Here is a 25,091-nt window from a genome sequence, read left to right on the forward strand (position 1 = left end):
GCCTTGTGCAGGTGGAAATCAGTAGCCTTCCTACTAGCGCCTGTGTGTTGTAGTACTTCCCTGCTGAGCACCACGGGATAGTCCTCACAACTTTCGTAGATGTCTCTGATGTTATCTCTCTCTCTGTCCCCCAGATGGTATGGATAGGACAACCCATATGACGGGGTAGGCCTGGAGCTATTTTATAGGGACCCTAGAGACGCCCCTCTCCCACAATTTGCCTCTGTGTCTTCTTAGGTATTAAGGTTGGGCAGCCAACTTGGAATTGACTATAGTAAATTGTAAAAAAGTCTCGCACTCAACTTAAATCTGATAGATTTATTGGTACTAAGGTAGCACTGGAAACGTTTCAGCTCTTATCGAGCTTTCATCAGTCACTACAACATTTGAAAAAAGAAACTCATAAAATACAATGTGCAAAACAGAAAAACATATAAACCAAAGTATATACAGCTTTCCACAAGAGATTAACAAAAGCCAGATTCATAAATACATCAAAAGTATGGTATTGCAGAGAGTATACGCTTATACATTCTCGCTCGATACATTACATGATTAATAGAGAAAACACACATACCGTGCTGTGCCTTATAGTGTGTCGAACGTGTCCTTATTTAGAATGCAGATCATGCATGATGCCTAGTGTAGCATAGAGAGAAGATAAAGTTTATAGTTGTATAGCAAGGGCCTCTGATGTTATGACCCTAGCAGGGGCCTCTGATGTTGGGTCATAACATCAGAGGCCCTTGCTATACAACTATAAACTTTATCTTCTCTCTATGCTACACTAGGCATCATGCATGATCTGCATTCTAAATAAGGACACGTTCGACACACTATAAGGCACAGCACGGTATGTGTGTTTTCTCTATTAATCATGTAATGTATCGAGCGAGAATGTATAAGCGTATACTCTCTGCAATACCATACTTTTGATGTATTTATGAATCTGGCTTTTGTTAATCTCTTGTGGAAAGCTGTATATACTTTGGTTTATATGTTTTTCTGTTTTGCACATTGTATTTTATGAGTTTCTTTTTTCAAATGTTGTAGTGACTGATGAAAGCTCGATAAGAGCTGAAACGTTTCCATTGCTACCTTAGTACCAATAAATCTATCAGATTTAAGTTGAGTGCGAGACTTTTTTACAATTTACTATACGGCTTGGGAACCTAGTCTCTGCACCAATACATAGCAGTGCACACGGTGTTTATTTGTATAACTTGGAATTGACTGTCCTGCCGTTGTCTGAAGTAATGCGTAGAGTCAATTACTACCTCGGTGTTCCAGCCACCGGCCTACGCGCCTCAGAAGGATGTTGCTGATCTCGGGGCAGACCCTCCTCCCGGTATTATCTCCTTGTGCTGTGATCTCGTTTCTAACTCTCCACAATATACTTCGCTTCGTGTCCTTTCTTAGGATGCTGCCGCAATGAAGTGCAGGCGCAGCTCCGTAACGTTCTATCTCTCGCTCTGTCTCTGTCAGGATCCCACCCCTGACAGGGACCTCTGTCTGCAGCTCAGATGTTCCTCCTTCTCCCCCTGTCTGCCTGACAGGTCCTCTCTGGATCAAACCCAGGTAGCTTCTCACTGACTTCCTATCCAACCCACCAGTTTTACCCGTGTGTGAGGAGTGGCCTAATAGATAGAAGCAAGGCTCCCCCTGGTGGACTGGAGTGTGAAGTGTAGTGTGTGACTGTGATACCTGGTCAGGAGATCTCCTTTAGTACCATCAGACGTAATATCACTCCCCCTTGTGGAAGAGCGACATTACTGCAATGACCAGGACTCTGGGGCGCTGCAGGTACATCATGTAGGGTACAGGGTGCGTCACGTAGGGAATAGGGTACGTCACATAGGGTATAGGTACATCATGTAGGGTATAGGGTACGTCATGTAGGGTATAGGTACATCATGTAGGGAATAGGGTACGTCACATAGGGTATAGGTACATCATGTAGGGTATAGGGTACGTCATGTAGGGTACAGGGTACGTCATATGGGGTACAGAGTACTTCATGTAGGTTGTAGGGTACGCCATGTAGGGTGTAGGGTACGACACATAGTACTTAAACAATAAAAGAAAATGTATAATTCGCTTAAATGAAGTTCCTAAAAATGTTAAAGGGAATGTGTCAACAGGAAATAACATATTGTTTATTGTTAGCATTTTTATGTTTATTTTATTTTTTTCAAATTTTCATATTACTATCTATATGAAAAAATACAATAAAAATCTTACCATTTTTACACTGGCTACTAGATCTAATGGATCAGACTCAGACTACTTGTTTTGCGAAGATGACGTTTCTTCAGTCTTATTATCATCACTGACAGGATTATGACCAAAGATGACATCTCTATAAAGATTAGATAGCACAGGATCCACCATACGCAATAGGTGATGTCACAGCTCACCTCCTCCTGTACAATGACTGATAACACCTCTATATACAGTAGATAACACAGGATCCACCATTCACAATAGGTGATGTCACAGCTCACCTCCCCCTCCTGTACAAAGATTGATAACACCTCTGTATACAGTAGATAACAGAGCATCCACCATTCACAATAGGAGATGTCACAGCTCACCTCCTCCTCCTGTATAATGACTGATAACACCTCTATATACAGTAGATAACACAGGATCCACCATTCACAATAGCTGATGTCACAGCTCACCTCCTCCTCCTGTACAATGACTGATAACACCTCTATATACAGTAGATAACACAGGATCCACCATTCACAATAGGTGATGTCACAGCTCACCTCCTCCTCCTGTACAATGACTGATAACACCTCTATATACAGTAGATAACACAGGATCCACCATTCACAATAGCTGATGTCACAGCTCACCTCCTCCTCCTGTACAATGACTGATAACACCTCTATATACAGTAGATAACACAGGATCCACCATTCACAATAGCTGATGTCACAGCTCACCTCCTCCTCCTGTACAATGACTGATAACACCTCTATATACAGTAGATAACACAGGATCCACCATTCACAATAGGTGATGTCACAGCTCACCTCCTCCTGCTGTACAATGGCTGATAACACCTCTATATACAGTAGATAACACAGGATCCACCATTCACAATAGGTGATGTCACAGCTCACCTCCTCCTCCTGTACAATGACTGATAACACCTCTATATACAGTAGATAACACAGGATCCACCATTCACAATAGGTGATGTCACAGCTCACCTCCTCCTCCTGTACAATGGCTGATAACACCTCTATATACAGTAGATAACACAGGATCCACCATTCACAATAGGTGATGTCACAGCTCACCTCCTCCTCCTGTACAATGGCTGATAACACCTCTATATACAGTAGATAACACAGGATCCACCATTCACAATAGGTGATGTCACAGCTCACCTCCTCCTCCTGTACAATGGCTGATAACACCTCTATATACAGTAGATAACACAGGATCCACCATTCACAATAGCTGATGTCACAGCTCACCTCCTCCTCCTGTACAATGACTGATAACACCTCTATATACAGTAGATAACACAGGATCCACCATACACAATAGCTGATGTCACAGCTCACCTCCTCCTCCTGTACAATGACTGATAACACCTCTATATACAGTAGATAACACAGGATCCACCATACACAATAGCTGATGTTACAGCTCACCTCCTCCTCCTGTACAATGACTGATAACACCTCTATATACAGTAGATAACACAGGATCCACCATTCACAATAGCTGATGTTACAGCTCACCTCCTCCTCCTGTACAATGACTGATAACACCTCTATATACAGTAGATAACACAGGATCCACCATCCACAATAGGTGATGTCACAGCTCACCTCCTCCTCCTGTACAATGGCTGATAACACCTCTTTATACAATAGATAACACAGAAACCACCATTCACAATAGGTGAAGTCACAGCTCAGCTTTGATGTGGTCTGTGGTCATAAATCAGCTGAGAGGAGCTCAGAAAAAGACAGAAGAACAGAGTTACAAATTCTCCCAATAGACCATCAGAAGGAGCTCACTTATGGATCCTCAGTTAACTCATTCTGCAGTCAGCAATAGACGGTGTAACACAGAAGCTGTAGAAGGGACACGGTGCAAAATTTATAAATAAATCAACTTGTAAAAAATGATTTCAGCCCCAAATACATGCATTTAAGCAAAAGAAAAAGAAAAAAAATAGATTTAGACTTACCGGTAATTCGGTTTCTAGGAACCTTCCACGACAGCAGCATCGAATTTGTGCTGTCGTGGAAGGTGACTAGAGGAATAGTGCCCTAAAGGTGGAGAACCCCCCCTATTGGATACAACACTGGGACCCTCCGCTGATCGTTAGAGTCCGTGGCTGGCGGGCATTGAATGGAGAAGCACTATACAAGTCTATGGCTTTGAGAAAGCTTCCAATGCGATCTCCGATTCTGGCCCCAATTTTGCTGCCTGGGAAAACTGGGGTCAGGTGACTGATGGGGGTCCAAGCAGTGGACAAGTATTCTGCTGCTGAGACCCCATCCATATGCCTTGGATGCCATTATCTTTATACATGTGTACAGCTGTAAACAGATCCGCCTGCTGTCTTGCCTCTCCTCCATACTTTACACTGCAGCTCTTTTTTGCTGAATTTTCGTTACCCCTTTTTCGGACAAGCCTTACTATTCACCCCACCATGCAGTCCTGTTTTGGGAGACGGTTTCAGCAGAAACGTTTCTCATTAGACCCAATAAGCGTCTGAAGATTCTCACCTCCTTCACAGTAAAATATTCATCTTCACACATATTACTCCATTCCACGGAACGTTTTATCAGAATCTCGTATTCACAGTAATGGAAGAGGGGCAAGAAGTAACACCCCGGAACTGTGAAGAGCGGAATGAGGCAAACATCCTGACGAGACCTCAGAATCCAGAAGCTATTTCCGTCGTCCTTATTTGCATTTCTCAGCACGTTTCGCTTGCTGTAAGATTTATTTACCCGTAAAGGTGCTGATCTGCGGAGAGCCGCCTATTCTACACAGAAGTAGTGATCTATGCTGGAGCAGCATTTATCCAGAAGTGCAAAGTGGCTGTATTGCAGAGAAACAAAAAAGAGAGCGCCACTCTGGATAATTAATTTCACATAAGACCTCTCATAACATGTCTGATTCACTAAGTACATACCCATAATATAAATTATGGTGCAAGTTTTCTAAGAATTTTGCCATTCCTCTGCTATTCTTCCTGGATACAGCACGCAAAAACTGGGCATTCTCCTTATCAATAAGACAGAGAGGACGAGGACTAGAACTCTAGTGCCACCTATAGGACGTAGTAATCCTAAAAGTCAATATTGACCCTTTAATGAGCCTTGCAGCAATTTGCATATTTAATTTCCCAGAGGAGCCCACATGGCCTATGCGTCTCCTCATTCTGTCATGCCAGGCTTGGCTTGTCACTCTCCACAAAGATGCAAATTGTCTCTTCAGAGAGGAAGAGGACTAGAATTCTAGTGCCACCTATTGGAAGTAGCGACCCTAAAGTTAATATCGACCCTTTAACGAACCTTGCAGCAATTTGCATTTTTAATTTCCCAGAGGATCATGCATGGCCTATACATCTCCTCACTCTGACATGCCAGGCTTGGCTTGTCACTATCCACAAGGATGCAAATTGTCTCTTCAGAGAGGAAGAGGACTAGAACTCTAGTGCTACCTATAAGAAGTAGCAATCCTAAAACTCAATATTGACCTTTTAACGAGCCTTGCCACAAAAATTAGGATAAAAGCCAAACCAGAATCTCAATTTGCAGACACTGTGTTTCGGGGTGCAGTCCTTCATCAGTGCAAAGTGTGAGATCTGGTTTGGCTGGGCAAGAGGTGTCTGTCCGGGATCCAAGGGGTAACGTTTCTCCTTATGGAGAGTGACATGCCAAGCCTAGTATGCCAATGTGAGGAGACTTTTAAGCCTTGCAATGCTCCTCTGGGTAATTAAATATGCAAACTGCCCCTTCAGAGAGGAGGACTAGAACTCTAAGTGCCACCTATTGGAAGTAGCAATCCTAAAAGTCAATATCGACCCTTTAACGAGCCTTGCAGTAAGACTTAGGATAAAACCCCAAACCGAATATTAATTTTGGAGACACCGTGTTTCAGGGTGCCGCCCCTCATCAGTGCAAATATTTCCAGGATGGATAACAGAGGAATGACAAGGTGGGACCCCCGGCGGTCTGACACTGCCAGCAGTGTTTCATCAGAGTGTGTAGGCTCATGCAATTGAAGCATGGTAACACCCAGTAATTAATTAATTCCTATATTTACAGGAGGAGTTACAGAGGAATGGCACTATGCAGAGTCTATAGGAATTGCAAGTGTTTACTAAAACTACAGGAGAGTTGTCAGATCTTCCTCGATACAATGATTTCTTTCCATCTGATGAAATCTGCAAAAGTAATAATTCCATTTTAATAAATTCCAAATGAATTTTTCACATCAAATAAGAAACGTTACCAAGCGGGAAGGGTTGGGTTTAAGGAGTGTAAAGTATTAGGAACAGGCTGAACTCCCTGATACAGAGGCGGCGGTTACGCTGGGAAATAAAATCCATTATAGGCTATCATGTATTCCCAAAAGCGTAGGTGGGATGAATACTGCACATTCCACAAGTGTGCTCCGCGCCGTACCTACTTCTCTGCGGAGTAGCCTAAAGCTATAAAAAACAGACCTGCTTACTGATGACCAACGCATGTTTAATATAAGATCATCGAGAATAGAATACGAGAATCACAGTGAAGACTGGCACAAAGAACAGGATGAGCGAAGTCCAACAGAATTCTGGGTACCACTATGGGCACCGTATTGGTGCCCTATTATAATGATCTGCATGGCAATGCAAGCACTGCACCTGAGAAAGTCACGTAGAAAATGAATGGAGAGGTGTAGAACACGTGTCGCCACAGCTACATGTTAATACAGAATTTCAAAACCCCGTTCTCAAGATCGGTGGGGTCCTAACAGTCAGCAAGTTATCCCTTATTAAATCAATATGTGAAAAATGTTGATTGCCCGAAAATCCCCCTTCCACAAAAATAGCCAGAGAATATAAGCCCCCACACTGCCCATTTGATATTTTAGTCAGTCATTTCTGAATTATATCCATCGGATCCGCACCCCAACTACCCAAATTCTTCCCACCTTAGCCTACATCAGGCCTGCATAGGGCCCGCCAAAGGATATTTTACGGCCCGCAGAACCGTCCAAGAGACACCATGCCCTTCTGAATATATTCACATGTATTCGAGTCTAAAAACTCAGTGTAAGTTAGCGTATGTTCAAAATCTCTCCTCAAATACGCAAAACTTGGTTCTGGTGATGTATTAATGTACTGATGGTGGGACTGGTGATGTATTATTGTACTGATGGCGGTTCTGGTGATGTATTAATGTACTTATTGTAGTTCTGGTGATGTATTAATGTACTGATGGCGGTTCTGGTGATGTATTAATGTACTGACGTATTAATGTGTGTTTGGTGGTTCTGGTGATGTATTAATATACTGATGGTGGTTCTGGTGATGTATTAATGTACTGATGGTAGTTCTGGTGATGTATTAATGTACTGATGTATTAATGTACGTATGGTGGTTCTGGTGATGTATTAATATACTGATGGTGGTTCTGGTGATGTATTATTGTACTGATGGCGGTTCTGGTGATGTATTAATGTACTTATGGTAGTTCTGGTGATGTATTAATGTACTGATGGCGGTTCTGGTGATGTATTAATGTACTGATGTATTAATGTATGTTTGGTGGTTCTGGTGATGTATTAATATACTGATGGTGGTTCTGGTGATGTATTAATGTACTGATGGTAGTTCTGGTGATGTATTAATGTACTGATGTATTAATGTACGTATGGTGGTTCTGGTGATGTATTAATATACTGATGGTGGTTCTGGTGATGTATTATTGTACTGATGGTGGTTCTGGTGATGTATTAATGTACTGATGGTAGTTCTGGTGATGTATTAATGCACTGATGGTGGTTCTGGTGATGTATTAATGTACTGATGTATTAATGTATGTTTGGTGGTTCTGGTGATGTATTAATATACTGATGGTGGTTCTAGTGATGTATTATTGTACTGATGGTGGTTCTGGTGATGTATTAATGTACTGATGGTAGTTCTGGTGATGTATTAATGCACTGATGGTCGTTCTGGTGATGTATTAATGTACTGATGATGCTTCTGGTGATATATTCATGTAAGTACTCCTTTAAATTTTTAGTGGCTTGGTTCGGTTTGGCATTGCGGCCCTTGATCCAAAAAAATCGTGCATCCCTGGTTTACATCTACTTAGTGATAATGGAAACAATGTAACTACACTAGCTATTACAGTGCCCATAGCTGTGCCCAAAGATTTGCTGCACTTTGCTCAGCCGATTCTTTTGCCAGCTTTTTGATAAACATTGAAATCACTGGGGGGTTCTCACCACTGGACCTGCTTATGATCTATAAGACGGGGGTCCCACCTTATTCAATTGTCTGCGGTCTTTGGGAGTGCTCAGCTGTTATTGTACTTCCCATGGAGTTATATAGGGCTGTACAACTGTAGTCTTCGGAGATATGGTCAGGAGTAATAAGGATTTGGGGCCCCCATACTAGGAATTGGCGAGCATGGGCTCCCAGGGATATAACTTTTCTCACTTCTTCCTGCTTCATGAACGGAGTGCCATTTTTTTATTTTCTTCCGACATGAGCACTGTGTTTAGTAAACTTCTTGCACAAATTATGGAAAGATCTAGGGGACACCCAATAAACCAATCAATCGTCCATGGATCAGGCACAGATGCAGCAGAGCTGACATTGTTGTGATCATTCGCTCAGGTAGGTTCACCTAATAATCTATGGGAACTTGCGGAGGGCATAATACGATATCACGGTGCATTGCACCAAATGACATTCTCGGCTCTGCTGCATCTGACGTACTGAGCATTAAAGGATCTGAACAATCGAGTTCTTCTGCCTCTGCAGCTGCAATTTCATAAGATCTTTTCCACATATGGGAGCGTGCAATCCACGTTTCACTAAACTTTATTAAAGTACGATGAGCGATTGCATCCCTAGAGATTGTGCTGACCTTATGACACAGAAACGTTAAGATGGCACAGACGGCCAGCTCTGATCAGCATGTGGGTGATGTGGAAAGCTGACCTACTTTATACGTGTCACTTGTTCTATCTAACGAGAGTGGAAGTCAGGGGCAGCCAATCATCTGCGTGATACCGCTCCTCGATACAGCGCAGAGTTAATGGATAGCAGAGCAGTCACCGGGGGGGATGCTTATCAGATATCACATCACTGCTGCGTATCACTGGGGGGGGGGGGGGTCATTATCGGAAAAGGCGGATTTTCTCATAGGCTTATATTTCCTATTGTACACCATCAGGGTATGTGCATGCGACATCTTTTTCAGCTGGATTCCGCCTGGAATCTGCCTAAAAAAAGTGTTGCAAAACCACGGGAAAAAATGAATATAGAGCACAGCAATGGAAAAATGACTTTGCTGTGCACATGATCATTCTTTTGCTACTTCTCTTCACTGTTTCGGGGTTCCTTAACCTTGAAGCAGTTAAAATAAATATCAGGTTTCCGTTAGAAAGCCACTCACTACTTTAAAGGGGTTGTCCACTATTAGGATAACCTCTTCTTAAACTAAATGTTTGGCCCCGATAAAATAATAAATCATATACTCACCTCCCCTGCTGGGTAAGTTCCTGTGGCGTCGGCACTCGCTCTCCCCAGGGGTGTGATGCGGTGTTGTGACACGTGGTGCCTGGTTCCAAATCAGCTAAGCTCACCAAGGGGAGGTAGGTGGGCATAACCTTGATCTAATAAAAATGAGAGTTTGGGTTTCTGTCATTGGTCATTCTGGAAGACTCAGTTCTCTGTGAGAGTGCTCCATTTTCCTAATCGGAGTGCTTCCCTCCATACAGATAAGAGCCATTCCTGCAATATCAGGTTTACCAATTCTTTCGCTATTCCTTTTTATATTCCATGTGATTGTATATGCCGTATTGCTTTGTTCCCATTTTGTATAATCTTTCTATATTTTTTTTATAAACACTGCCTACCTTTCCAGATTAAATATATAAAATGTAATAGCTCTGTTCCTCTTGCTCTGTAAACCGCACCCCTGAAGTCATATGCTACCTGTAAAGGATGTCCAATCGGCCTGTATAAACGATTGGTGGTGGCTGTTAGTGGTTCGTTTTGTTATTGTGGAGCTGTCAGTACCGTACGGGGGTGTATATATATATATATATATATATATATATATATATATATATTCATTCAATGCATTGGAATTGAAGGTGTATATACCATACGCTTACTGTGATTTCCCCAATAATCGGCCTAGTAGTGGAAGCAGCCGCGGCCTCGTCCATCATCACAGTCAAAGGTGTAACTGTCCTGATGATTGGGGGCAGCGGAGTTGCGTTTCCATGACAAACTGGTGGCAGCGGTGGGATCTGTGTGCCCCCACCCCCGGCTGTTATCCTTGACAAACTGTTGGCAGCGGTGGGATCTGCACCAACCCCTCACCCTCCACCTCGGTGTTATTCTTGACAATGGGTATGTGTATAATCTGAAAAACAGAGGTCTGAATGAGACTTTAATCCTCATAAAATCTGGCAATATTACACGTAGAATGCGGTACACACTCCGGAAAAAATCTTGGTGGACTTTGGTCTGCACCATGGTAAAAAAGGGATCCGCAGAAACGATGAGCATGCATATTATTTCTGTAGGTTCCACACGGAAAGGATGCAGACTAGTCCTGGTGTGACTCCATAGTACATGAACAGCCAAAAATCAAAGTGTTGGACTTGGATATCTGCTACTGATCCATTTGGATGTGCTGTGATTTTTCAAAAGTGGAAAAAAAAGCAGAAAATGTTAAAAAATAAAAAAAATAAGCACCCCACCCCCTCAGTATTATGGCAGCTATAGTGGTCCCCATCAATAACATATGTGATGACACTGTGTACATCCATCATGTGACCCCTACCTTAATGGGCAACATGATTAGTGTCTCCTGTTTAACCCTTAAGTGCTACTGTCAATCTCTGACATTTATATGGCACAACTGCTTAGTGCAACAGTTCGCAGATCTACTGAAGGCTTCCATCTACCCTCTTTTGGTGCTCATATCAATCCAACAGGTTGGGCTTCACAGGAGATCGGTAGTTTCATAGTATACAATCGAACGAGCACAGGTAGATGTCCCCTAGGGACACTAAAAATGAAGTATAAATTAATAACAAAAAAAATGCTTTAAAAAATATTAAATGGAATTTGACATGTTAGTAAAGGTCCGATCTATTAAAATATGAAATTATTTTGAAGACAAAAATAAAAATGTGAGAATAGCTTTGTTTCAGTTGCCCCCAAAAATGCAATAAAAAGTGATCAAAACTTCTTATTGTACTAAAAAAAAATATTTCCCAGATCTGCGCATTCCTTGACCACAACACCACAAAAACACTAGTGCATGCCCTTATCATCTCCCACCTTGACTACTGCAACCTTCTGCTCTCTGGCCTCCCCTCTAGCACTCTGGCACCTCTCCAATCCATCCTAAACTCTGCTGCTCGACTAATCTACCTGTCTCCCCGCTATTCCCCAGCCTCTCCCCTATGCCAAGCCCTTCACTGGCTTCCTATCGTCCAGAGACTCCAGTTCAAAACCCTTACAGTGACATACAAAGCCATCCACAACCTGTCTCCTCCATACATCTGTGACCTCGTCTCCCGGTACTTTCCTGCACGCAACCTCCGATCCTCACAAGATCTCCTTCTCTACTCCCCTCTCATCTCTTCTTCCCACAACCGCATCCAAGACTTCTCCCGTGCTTCCCCCATACTCTGGAACTCTCTACCCAACACATCAGACTCTCGCCTACCATGGAAACCTTCAAAAAGAACCTGAAGACTCACCTCTTCCGACAAGCCTACAGACTGCAGTGATCCTCAACCTACTGAACTGCCGCACAACCAGCTCTACCCTCTCCTAGTGTATCCTCACCCATCCCCTGCAGACTGTGAGCCCTCGCGGGCAGGGTCCTCTCTCCTTCTGTACCTGTGTGCCTTGATTTTTGCTCATGTTTAATGTATCTGTCTATATTTGCCCCCTTTTCACATGTAAGGTGCCATGGAATAAATGGCGCTATAAAAATGTATAATAATAATAATACAAAATAGTATCAATAAAATCTATAGCTTGGTGAGCAACAAACCATCCCTCACACAGCTCAATTGACAAAAAAAAGTTACAGGTCGAAGAAAATGGAGCCACAAAGTAAATATTTTTTACAATGTTCAGAATTTTTTAACTAATATAAAAAATGTTATAAGTTTGGTATCACTGTAATTGTACAGAACTGAAGAATGATGTTGCCAGATCATTTTTACTGCACAATTATTGTTATAAAAACAAAGCACAAAAAAACAATGGAAAATCGCTGTTTTTTTCACCATTTAACCACATTTCAATTTTTAAGTTCCCCCGATTTTAGCTACATTATATGATAAACTGAATAATGTTATTTCTAAAATACAAATCTAAAAAAGAAATCTCTCATATGGCTATGTTGATGTAAACCCCCCCTCCCCCGCCAGAACAAAAAATAAAGTGGGTATGAAAGTCAAATAAAAAATGGAATAAATATAATTTAATAATAACATCTAAAAACTTCTGCATTCACGCAAACCTCAAATTTTGTTGGCTTTCATAATAAAAAGCAAAAAAATCTAAGGCTCATTTGGGATCATAAATTAGCAGGTTGCAATTACTGGCACAATGCTCAACACTCAATTAGCAGGCAGATTAGTGAAATCTACTCTTGCCCTATGCTGCGGCAAATGTGAAAACTCATTTGGCATTTCTAAAAATCTAAAATAATTATCATGCAAATTACAAAAGCAATTTGTACGGAAAAGAGTTCGTTTTTGCTGAAAACAACATATTTGTCATATCTGTAAAACCAAATAAACATATTTAAAGGTAACACCAATGAAAATGATTCCACCAGTAGGGGGAGCTTAGTATTTTCTGGTGTCGGTAGCTGGCGGGTGTGTGATTGCAAGTATGTGATTTGCATACACGCAGTCACAATCTGACTAGATGTATCCAGCCACTCTCTATTCACTTGCATTGAGAGAGGCTGGATACGTCTAGTTGGTGTCATGCAGCTGCAGTGCAGTACAGCGTAACCTCCACCAGGGGGAGCTTGGTAGGGAAGCCAGACTGCACACACAGAGCAACTGAACAGACGCCACCTAGTGGCGAGAGCGAGGTCAGAGCACAAGACAGCACAAGAGTACAAAAGGATTTAGACAGAATGGATAGTCAGGACGTAGCAAGGGATCAGTAAACCAGGACGGGCAAAATACGGTACAATAGGGACAAACTGAAACAGTCAAAAAGCCAAGCCAGGAGGTCAGAACCAGAGAGTCAAGCAGATCTACAGACAAACAAAGAGACACTGAGAAAGGGCAGGCAGGGGGAGATAACAGACACAGGACAAGTCAGGGTTCACAGTAGGACAAATCAAGGGCTTCCAGAGTCAAGTTCACACGCCAAAGACAGAGCTATAGCTGACACCGCCCTCAGGATACCTGGGAGCTAAATAGCAAACCCGAGACCAGAATGAGGCAGACCAAAGTTAACCCTTGACATGATCCACCCAGAGAAAGAGCAGACAGGACTAAACTCTGGAACGGATCATGACAGTTGGAATATGGCAGGGAATATGTAAATTGTATAACTGCAGTCACATGACTGCCTGCTCCCGATGCAGGCACTGGAGAATCCTGACATTGCGCACACTGCGCTCTGAGGATTCACAAGTCTGCAGTCACACAGAGTGACTGCAGACTTGTATCAAAAGGCAGGACAACCCGTCGAATAGTCTCACCTCATACTCACTAATGTTTATGAGCAAACCGGAATACGCGTAGGTTGGGGCCAACTTCAATTGAGTTCCTTCCTTTACACATGACCCATTATAGTGATTGGCATCTCTTAAAGGGCCCTCATCATCACCAGGCAAATGGCAAATGACAGGGCAAAATGGGACCATGGGAATACGCCAGTCTTGGCCTGCACTGTTCAGTAGTCATCCCATTATTTGCATTGAATATCCACATTCCTGTGGGTATTTATTGAAAATAATAGGACTTTTCCTCAGATTAGATTAATTAATACATGGAGAACTGTAAATCATCCTACGAACAGATGAACCATAACTCCCATCAGACGCAGCGCTGTCTCTTTAGTTGACACTACGAGCAATTAATGGCATAGCGTAATATTTTCGCGGACTTAAAGAGCCGCTAAGAGGTCAGACCCGACTGCAGCGGTACACGGACGCCAAGTATTCTCGTAAGATCACTGACAATAAAAAAAATTACACAGGGTCACCGAGCAAACAAGAAGAAAAATGAGAATATTAGTGCACAAATGGAATATTGATTTTTTTTTCCAGACATTTGTTATTATGTAATGCTTCACGTAAAAAGAAAAAAAATAGCTGAAAATATAACACATGGGGGAAATACGATTTGGGGCACTGGAATTTGGGTAGAAATTTAAGTAGTGGACCACTAATAATTATGAATATTAATAATAAATTAATATTAATTTTTGTACATTTCTTTTGAAGGGGTAAGATGGTGACATCCCCCGAAAAACTGGAAATCCATATTTTTATTTATTTATATTTTATACTTTAATGCTTTATTTAATAAGACTGTTTTGTGTAAGAAATTGGATTTATTGGTTATGTTTATCTGTTTTTGTCCCAGAAGGGCAATTTTTACTTATAATTTTCATCTTTTAATTATAATGCCCAGGGTCGGTTCAAACAGTCATTTTAGTAGGACAGAATTACGGGTCTGGGTTAAGCCCCATATTGTCATATAACTATCAGCTACGCCAATCATTATGATGAAGCTGAAAACAAATCATCCCCCTTGTTTTTTCTCTAGAAGTGCTGCGGTGTTGTCCTCCGAAGCATTTGGACATTCCTGTAAATTTACACACGGGCCTAACAGGAAAACTATAATTGTTGCCCATAGCAACCAATCAGAGAGCAGCTCTCAATTGTGCAGAGCAGCTTTGGAGCTGAAAGCTGAGCTCTGATTGGTTGCTATAGGCAACAAGATAGCTCAGATAAACGAGGCCTATGTAGTGAAAAATTAAAGTGAAATTTTTGTGTAGAAATAGATGAGTGACATGCTATACACAATCCCAAATTAAATATTGTTAGTAAGGTCATCCAGAAATGTTAAAAAATGTGAGACCAGCATCAAATTGCCAGCTTAGAGATGAGATTTATACGATTAATACTGACATATTAATTCACCTAAGACCATTCGGTGCTGTGAGAGAAAATGGCAGATGAGGCGTCGAAAAAGTCGTATATTAAGATAAAAAAAGGATTTTATGGCTTAAAAGTGGGTGTCCACAATGGGGGCTGGCCTGGGAGTGAATTTCTTAAGGCCGCAAAAAAAGATTCAGGGCAATGCGTTTGCCATGGACTTTTGGCTGGGTGCCCCGGTCTCCAGTTGAGCGCTACTTTGAACTTTAGAGGGGTCAAAGTGACGCCCATACAGTTGGGTCCTGTGGAGTAGGAAGCCATAAGCTCCTTGCCTTACTACTTTCCATCCTCTAGGTCCCCAGTGTCCAGTCGCAGGCAGTAAAATGACATAATTGCGTTGCTTGTGACGACCCAAAGAAGGATTCAGTATAAACTTTCCTTTTTTTTGTGGAGGGTGGCACAAAGGTGGCGTTATAACTTTGGAGGGGGCACTCAGGGACGTCATTACTTTTTAATGAGGCATTAAAGGTGCACTTAGGGGGGCATTATTTATTTTACAGTGGTATTTCTGGGTTATGGGGCGCAATACTTGCCTTGTAGTCCTTTCTAAAAGAGTTAAACGGGGCTAAGCCAGGGGCGTAACTATAATAGGTGCAATGGTTACAGTTGCACATGGGCCTTGGAGCCTAAGGGTCACAAATGGACCCTGTGGACCGTATTAGAAGAAAAAAGATTATTACAGATCCATGACAGTTGGGGGTCCTGTTGGAGATTTTGCATTGAGGTCCACAAGCTTCAAGTCACGCCACTGGGCTAATTTTTTTTAAATATTTTACCATGCCCATAACGAACATCTCATATGTCAGCTTTGTGCCCCACTATGGATATAGAAACTGAGGATAACTGGATTCATTATTGAATAAGTAAATTAAAGTATGTTGGTCCCTATCTCATGCTTTCCAAATCTCTTTTATGGGAGATGGAGTATAATGGTGTAATATTTGTATTTTTTGCATCCCCGACTTTTTCTGGCAGCCTATGCCCATCTTACACTCTGAATATGCCTTTAGACAATGGATCTCTGTGTTCCAGCCCCCCAAAAGGCTGGAGGGACGCTTGCAGCACTCACGAGATTTGCCAACTCTTTCAAAAGGGGTCTTCTTTTTCGTGAGCTCACGAACATTCTCTGAGTTTGAAAGTATGACCTAACTTACTCACCAGGCAACAAGTGATTCATATATACATATAAAGTCTTCATTAAATTTATATTTTTCACATAGCTAAATGTTGAAAATCTATGCACTTATCGCAGCTATTTAAATCTTTCCTTGCATGACAGACAAAAAATGTACATTCTCGAAAGAAGTAAAGGTGTTAATTAAATCCCACTGTGTTTTTCGCTGTTCCAGCAGTCTGGGCCGAAAGGATATTTATAACCCAGTACAATATGAAATTCACTGGACAAAAATAAGGAAAATGTCCATTTTTTCCTGCTATCAACCAAACAAAATGCTTATTTTCCCCAAATTTTCTCCAAAAACACACTGATAGGTTAACTGGCTTCCTATAAAATTGGTCCTGTTATATTTGTATGTGACATAGATTATTTTGGGAGCCACCATTGTGGACAGGGACTGTGTGCAAGACTTCGAAATATATTGGTTGCATTGAGCAATAAATAAAAATTAAATTATAATAATAAATGTGGACTCTGAGTAGTGGCTATGACTCTCCTCTATGAGCCACAGATGTATCATAAGCATGTCCAGGATCCAGGAGGCTGGCGGCATGTCCCGCTTAAAACTTCATCCGGATACATGTGAACATACTGGTGGAACATGGAGCTGACAGGTCTCTGCTCCACCATACTGAGTGAGTAAGGGAGAATCAATGTTTGTAGGATCTTCTTTGGAGGCACCAGAGCAGAGCCATCTTTTCCTGTCCCTCCTAGTTGGGAAGTATGATCTCATGGTCTCTGTTCTTTTAGATATGTACTATGATGCTTCTCCAACTGTAGCACAACTGCATGAAGGTTTCCTGGCACTAACAGTCAAGAGCGAAATCCATAGGAAAAGTTGATTGACACTCTCCCATTTGAAAAAATCAAAAATCAAAACATGGAAGCTCAGCTGGGCATGCATGTTTATTGAGGAGCCAACAGGAGCCAGCATTCGGCTGACAGTTATTTTGTGTCTCTGGTCAACAAAAAGGGCTTGTCCAGGACTAAGGACCTCTATAGCTGTTGGCCAAACTATCATTTGGCTGACAGCTATCTCTCCTGACTCCCACAGATACAGGAACAGTGAACACTCCAGCTCATCTTCTGGAGAACAAAAGGATCGATCATTGGAAATCCAACAGGACAGGTCCTTCTCTCCCGACATCATCTGTCTAGGGAGAGTCGGGAGGTCCGAATACACATTAGACTGTCAGTCGATTCTGACGATATTGGCAGAGTTGGGCGACTTTAATGTAATGTGTATGGGGGCATTAAGATATCGATGATGTTTCCTTGGAAGAAGTCATTATTATCACATCATTGGGAATTTTCCCCATTTAGCTGTTATCAGGTCCCACAGACGAAACAGCACATCTGTACACTGTAGCTCAAGACGTAATCAACTAAATATGAGCTGAGTTAGAGTATCTGAGAAAGACCATTACACAGTGGACATACTTGTGGTGCACCAGCTCAATATACTGTATTCTTCCGAGGGGCTACAGGACTTGGTAACACGTGATCATGGAGGTGTCAGATGTCGGAACCACACTAATTTGATATATTGAGAGTAAGTCATCAATATTTTAGCCCTGGACAACTCTTTTAAGAAGTTCTTAGTTGTCATGAACATAGATACGGTATATCTGACTGAAGGCCACTATAACAATCTATAGGCCATTATTTGTCTCAACGTCTAGGTCAAAATATGAACCATAAGGCATTCAGCCTCAGAAATGTACAATATGAAAATAGCAGCACACACAACCACATACACTTCCCTACAAACTTTAGTTTGAAAAAAAAATAAAACTTGTGCACCAAAATAGTTCCAGCAGGAAGTGTTTCCTGTAGGTTAAAGCTGAAGGCTCACAATAACCTAAGCGCTGTCTCCTACTCTGTCATTACGCATAGGAAGAGCCTTTGTGCTCCTGCCAGCGAGTCCTAGATAAACATGTCTTTTCTCTTGCACAATTAACTTCCAGCCGCTAACTGAAGAGTTGAATGAAACCTCCGCGTCACATGCAATAATCCCGTGTTATCATACACGAATATTAGCTATTTCCATTCCTTATACTGTCTACGAGGGAAGGGCTCCAATATAATCCACGCTGTTTACATTAACAGGTCTGGAAAAACAAATCTCTTGATTAATGCATGTAGACAATCATCATGAATAAGTCATTGCTCACCGCGGACCTGGGAATACAAAACGCTTCTTCAACTCCCCAAGCTTCCATGTTGGGTGGGTCTTCTGTACGATAAAGTACCTGCTTTCTTCTAGTAACGGTTATGGTGTTATGGTGCTTTTAGCACCTGCTCAAGAGAAAGCTTTTATCACCACATTGATTTGGACTCTTAAAACGAAGATAGTGGAAATAGACTTGTGAATAATGACCATTACATGGCTGCTCTTCAAGCTGATGCGATACTCACTATATTCCTTGGGCAAACCCAAGATTAACACAAGCCCACCTAAAGTCTGATTCTTCCGTGATTGACCTCATCAGTGCAAGGGATGGCCTACAGCTTTTGCTTACCCATTTTAAGGACTGTAGCAGGAAAATCTTTCTGTCTTCGGTCTAAGATGCCATTGACTATCTCTCCCGATGCCCATACATATGCACACTCACGGTATCTCAACAGAGCATACATGTGTTCTCAATGGTAAAAGGGTACTAAGCCACCACTGGGCTCCTCTAGCTGCAGCTTACCTCTATTGAAAAGAAAAAAGCATTAAAATTCAAGATACCCGATCCTTCTTTACCCCATCTGTCGAGGCAGGTTTGGGAAGATCGCATACACATTGGATAGGCGGCTGGTTCTGTCGCCATCGTCGATTCGGACACCATTTTTCTAACGTGTTTTAATACACTTTAAACTAAATTTTGGCTGGACTGTACAACCATCTAAAGTGTTTGAGGTAGGATTTTGTTTTTCAAGAGAGAGCTGTCCGGTTGCAGATTACCGTCTTCTCTCCACTGAGAACACATTCGCTCTAGGAGACCTCTCTGAATCTTCATCCTTGAAGGTTAATGAACCCAGTTTCCACCAGTTAGCGCAATCCTGACATCATCATTGACATTAAAGTAGGCAGGACTATCCGACCATCTAATGTCTATGGGAACCCTCAGCAATATGATGTACGAGTCCTGTTAGTCCCTTAGTCAAAGAGTGTCAATGGCAGAAACATGAATCATGTGGGGGGCATATTAGTCCACTCCTCTCTTATCCCTTTGGTTCCACAGAGATAAGTGGTGCTTTGTTTTAGAATTAGGAAAATAAATACTTGGACTTGTTGATCGTCTTGCCGATCATCTTTTAACATTTTCTTTCAATTAGGCCAAGAAGCACATGTCTGCCAGACATATCAGGTACAAGAAGAACAGAGGATTACAGGGAGATTAAAATCCAATCTGTCCGACCCTTCTCTCTCCCAGTACAAGACGTGAGAGTACTGTTAGACAGACCCAATAGACAAGTGTCATATATGCCGTTCCAAAAAATTAAGGAAACAGTTAAAATTGCACATCGGATCTTGATGAACAAATGTTTAAATTTGAAAATCTTTACTGATATAAATTGTGTAATACATTGAGAATGAAATGAGAAAAGAAAATCATAAACTAACTGATGGATTTCTCTAAATTAACCTAAAAGTCAATTGGAGGCATGTATGGATGTGCCATCCTGGATGAGCTGAAGACCTGTGCAACCTGAGTGGGCAGCAGGTACCACCTCCTACTATCAGTAGTGACAAGGATACTAGCAAAAAGCAAAACTGAAAAAGAATTATTGAGGAAAGATAACAACAGAGGGATTGTCTGTGGCCACCACCTGTAAAACCATTCCCCTTTTGGGGATCGTCTTGTTGTTTTCTCCATTGCAACTGTTGTCACTGTAATTTGCACCAAAGTAGGAGACATTCACAATCACTTATGGCTCCTCTCGAGTGGTCACCCACCGATAAAGTCCATGGGAGATACAGAAACATCTGTGAAAGTGCAAATCCAGTGGATATTACAGTTTACAACTTCTTGATAATCCATCTATGAATTCGGTTAATGATACTACTATTTAAAGTGTTACTTCACAAAAAATCAAGTTATTCCCACAGGATAGGGAATACCGTAACTTGCTGATCACCGGGAAACCGACCACAGGGGACCCCCAAGATCGGGCCAAAAATGGTGCTCCTGAAGGTATGCATGCATGCATCCTCTACATTCATTGTCTATGGGACTACAAGAAATAACCAAGCACAGTTCCTGACAGCCCCACAGACGATGAATAGAATGGAGGCACCAAAGAAGCACCGCACCTCAGACCTAGCACTACAATACAGTGCACTGAAGAAGCACCGCACCTCAGACATAACACGGCAATACAGTACACTGAAGAAGCACCGCACCTCAGACATAGCACTAAAATACAGTGCACTGAAGAAGCACCACAGCTCAGACATAACACGGCAATACAGTGCACTGAAGAAGCACCGCACCTCAGACATAACACTGCAATACAGTGCACGGAAGAAGCACCGCACCTCAGATATAGCACTACAATACAGTGCACTGAAGAAGCACCGCACCTCAGACATAACACTGCAATACAGTGCACAGAAGAAGCATCGCACCACAGACATAACACTACAATACAGTGCACTGAAGAAGCATCGCACCACAGACATAACACTGCAATACAGTGCACTGAAGAAGCACCGCACCTCAGACATAACACTGCAATACAGTACACTGAAGAAGCAGCGCACCTCAGACATAGCACTACAATACAGTGCACTGAAGAAGCACCGCACCACAGACATAACACTGCAATACAGTGCACTGAAGAAGCACCGCACCTCAGACATAGCACTACAATACAGTGCACTGAAGAAGCACCGCACCTCAGGCATAGCACTGCAATACAGTGCACTGAAGAAGCACCGCACCTCAGGCATAACACTGCAATACAGTGCACAGAAGAAGCATCGCACCACAGACATAACACTACAATACAGTGCACTGAAGAAGCACCGCACCTCAGACATAACACTGCAATACAGTGCACAGAAGAAGCATCGCACCACAGACATAACACTACAATACAGTGCACCAAAGAACCACCGCACCTCAGATATAACACTGCAATACAGTGCACTGAAGAAGCACCGCACCTCAGACATAACACTGCAATACAGTGCACTGAAGAAGCAGCGCACCTCAGACATAGCACTACAATACAGTGCACTGAAGAAGCACTGCACCTCAGACATAGCACTACAATACAGTGCACTGAAGAAGCACCGCACCTCAGACATAACACTGCAATACAGTGCACAGAAGAAGCATCGCACCACAGACATAACACTGCAATACAGTGCACTGAAGAAGCACCGCACCTCAGACATAACACTCAGACATAACACTGCAATACAGTGCCGACTTCACAACCAAACATCACACATGGCAAAATTACTGCAGACAGAGAGAACTGAGGGGACAGAGCTGTATGACATGCTGCATCAGAAGTAACATCAATCAAGACATTTAACCCCTCGTGGCCAAGGGTGACCTCAGCTGCACCTCCATCCTCTATGGCATCAAACCGTTCCAGAATCAATCAACAAATTACCAAATCTATCACCGGATACCGGATTCTCTCCCGTACATGGAGTCTGTGAGCGCACGTCCCACTGTCCGCAGTCAGAACCCACTCGCAATCTCTAATTAAGTCGCTTTATTAAAACTACAAACCATAACACAGAAAGAGAGAGAGAGAGAGAGACAGTGCCAAAAGAGTCACCAAGAAAAATCATGTGAGACCTCAAAGCATGACACATATATATGTTTTAGCTTACAATGAGTTCTTACATCTATGCATCTTGACGTCTATCTCATCTCTATCTATCTATATTTCTATTATCTATCTATCTATTATCTATCTATTATCTATCTATTATCTATCTATCTATCTATTATCTATCTATCTATCTATCTATCTATCTATCTATCTATCTATCTATTATCTATCTATCTATTATCTATCTATTATCTATCTATCTATCTATTATCTATCTATCTATCTATTATCTATCTATCTATTATCTATCTATCTATTATATTTCTATTATCTATCTATTTATTATCTATTATCTATTATCTATCTATCTATCTATCTATCTATCTATTATCTATCTATCTATCTATCTATCTATCTATCCATCTATTGTTTATTATCTGTCTATTATCTATCTCCTATCTATCTATTCAGCTATCATCTATCTATAAATTATAGTATAGTGAGCAGTACACAGCACACACTTGTTATAATTCTCTAGGGTTAAGTTGATTTCACCTCCTTATAACTATTATATGAACAGATAACAATGCACAGAAATATAATAATGATAACAGTAATAATAGTACAAATAATAATGCTATAACGTAACACACTGTAATAACAATAAATAATAAATAACAATAAATAATAATCTTTATACTATAATGTAACACACTGTAGTAATAATAGTAATAATAAATACTAATCCTTATAGTATAATGTAACACACTGTAATAACAATAAATAATAATCCTAATACTATAATGTAACACACTGTAGTAATAATAGTAATAATGAATAATAATCCTATAACACACTGTAACAGAAGGTCAGCCTTGTGCAGGACCCTGTTACATTGTGTCTCTGGGTCATTGATAGCAGTCAGTGATGAGCCAGGACCGGCTTGTGCTCCAGCCCAGAGTTCTGCCTTGTCTGTGTACAGGGGGTGCAGGAGGGCTGCAGACAATGGGCACCCCCGAGTGTGTCTGTGACCCTGCGCAGCCCCATGGGATAATGCCGGGCATTGTCCTGCAGCAGCCCCATCCATCATGTACAATGGAAGGCTCCATAGATGCCCACTCTCCACATACAATGTATATATAGAATATGGGACCCTACCTCTTTGTTGCTGCCCAGGTCCTGTATACAGATAGGGGGTCCCCTGGCTTGCAGCTACACATGGGGTGCAGTCCAGGGTTAGGGGTGCAGGCAGCAGCCCTGGGCGTATCCTCCAGAGTGCACACTCCACAGCCAGTGCTTGCACCACGCCTCTATAGCCAGCACTGGCTTATTATTCCCACAATTGCTGTCTGTCTTCACTACACAAAGCCCCACCAGCCTCTCCTCCCCTCCTCAGCTGCTGCATGGAGAGACAGATCTGCCTGTCACAGTCCCTGCCTGCCTGCCTGCATGTCACAGCTCAGGGGATGCCCCTAGTAGCTGGCACTGCCTCCCTCCCCTCCCAGATGGAGAACCCCCCACATCATTGATCCTCCTGGTCCTCATCACTGCTGCAGAATCTGGGATGGAAAGCACCACTGCAATAGCCAAGTGCTCAGTGCACTGCCATGGCCAACAGGCAAAAGCAGGGGATGGCATTACATTGTAGGTGTAATCATTGTGTTACAATAGAAAACATGTTTGAAAGGTGCAAACCCTAATTAGTTACTCTGTGACGTCAATAGAGAACAATGGAAACATTCTATCAGGTTTTATGATTGCCGAAGATGCACACAGATAATGCATTTACCAAGAGGGATCACTGATTGGGGGCTTTACCTGCGGTCTGTAATGCAACTGCAAGACAGTTACATGCAACCTCCACCAGGGGGCGCAGGTAAGGGAAAACAGGTAGCATTCACCCTGTAGCACCACAGTGCAAAGCTCAGGGCACCACTAGGAGGCGGCAGAGTAGTCAGACAGGCCGGTCAGCAACAAACAGGAAGACGAAGTACCAGTGGTCACAGCAATGCACGTGGTCAGAGACAAGTCAAAAGTCAGTACCAGACGGAGTTCAAGATCCAAAACGTGAGACAGAAGTCTTAGTCAGGGTACGAGCCAAAGAGTCAAAGCAAGACGGGAAACGCAGTAACAGAGACGGAAAGTAGGAGGCAGGGTTCATAATTCAAGCCGAGTCATACACCGTAGGGAACCACCAAACACACACTAAGTCAGAGACAGGGAAAGGGTCAGGCACAAATATGGGTAGTCAGAGGCAGAAGGATCGCTAGGGTATACCGGTCAGCTGCTCAAGCCAGAGACTGGAGCTATCACTGACAAATGCTACCAGAAATGGCACCAATAAATAGCCACCCACGAACAATAGGGAGACAGGAAAGGTTAACCCCTCCATGAACAGGCCGGGGAAAGAAAGGCAAGAAGCAAACCCCGACCTGGATCATGACACTCTTCTCCTTCAGGCACATGAAATATGGTGGAGCGTAAAGTTAATCATGCCTCTATTTGCTGTACAGTTGAATGCATTCTATTGCTTTCTGCTATCAGTCATTTTACGCTACATAGGGACATTGGTCGTGCAGCATTGCCAGTGGTCTATACTCTGGTAGTCTATACTCCCACACTTTACATACATGGCTGTGAAGGGACCTGTGGATTTTGGTCCTAAGTGGTAATTCACACATGACTTTAATATT

General features: G+C 42.2%; 1 protein-coding gene across 1 annotated transcript in view; it reads right to left on the bottom strand.

The window, feature by feature from the left end:
* Positions 1 to 23,782, bottom strand: part of FRMD4B (FERM domain containing 4B) — a 195,853-nt gene extending 172,071 nt beyond the window's left edge. The window contains exon 1 of the mRNA XM_077276140.1: positions 23,557 to 23,782. The gene's annotated coding sequence lies outside the window, so the exon portion shown is untranslated. The remainder of the gene's footprint in view (positions 1 to 23,556) is intronic.
* Positions 23,783 to 25,091: the final 1,309 nt, after the last annotated feature.

The sequence above is a fragment of the Ranitomeya variabilis genome, chromosome 8 (genome assembly GCF_051348905.1).
Source record: "Ranitomeya variabilis isolate aRanVar5 chromosome 8, aRanVar5.hap1, whole genome shotgun sequence".
Taxonomy (NCBI): Eukaryota; Metazoa; Chordata; class Amphibia; order Anura; family Dendrobatidae; genus Ranitomeya; species Ranitomeya variabilis.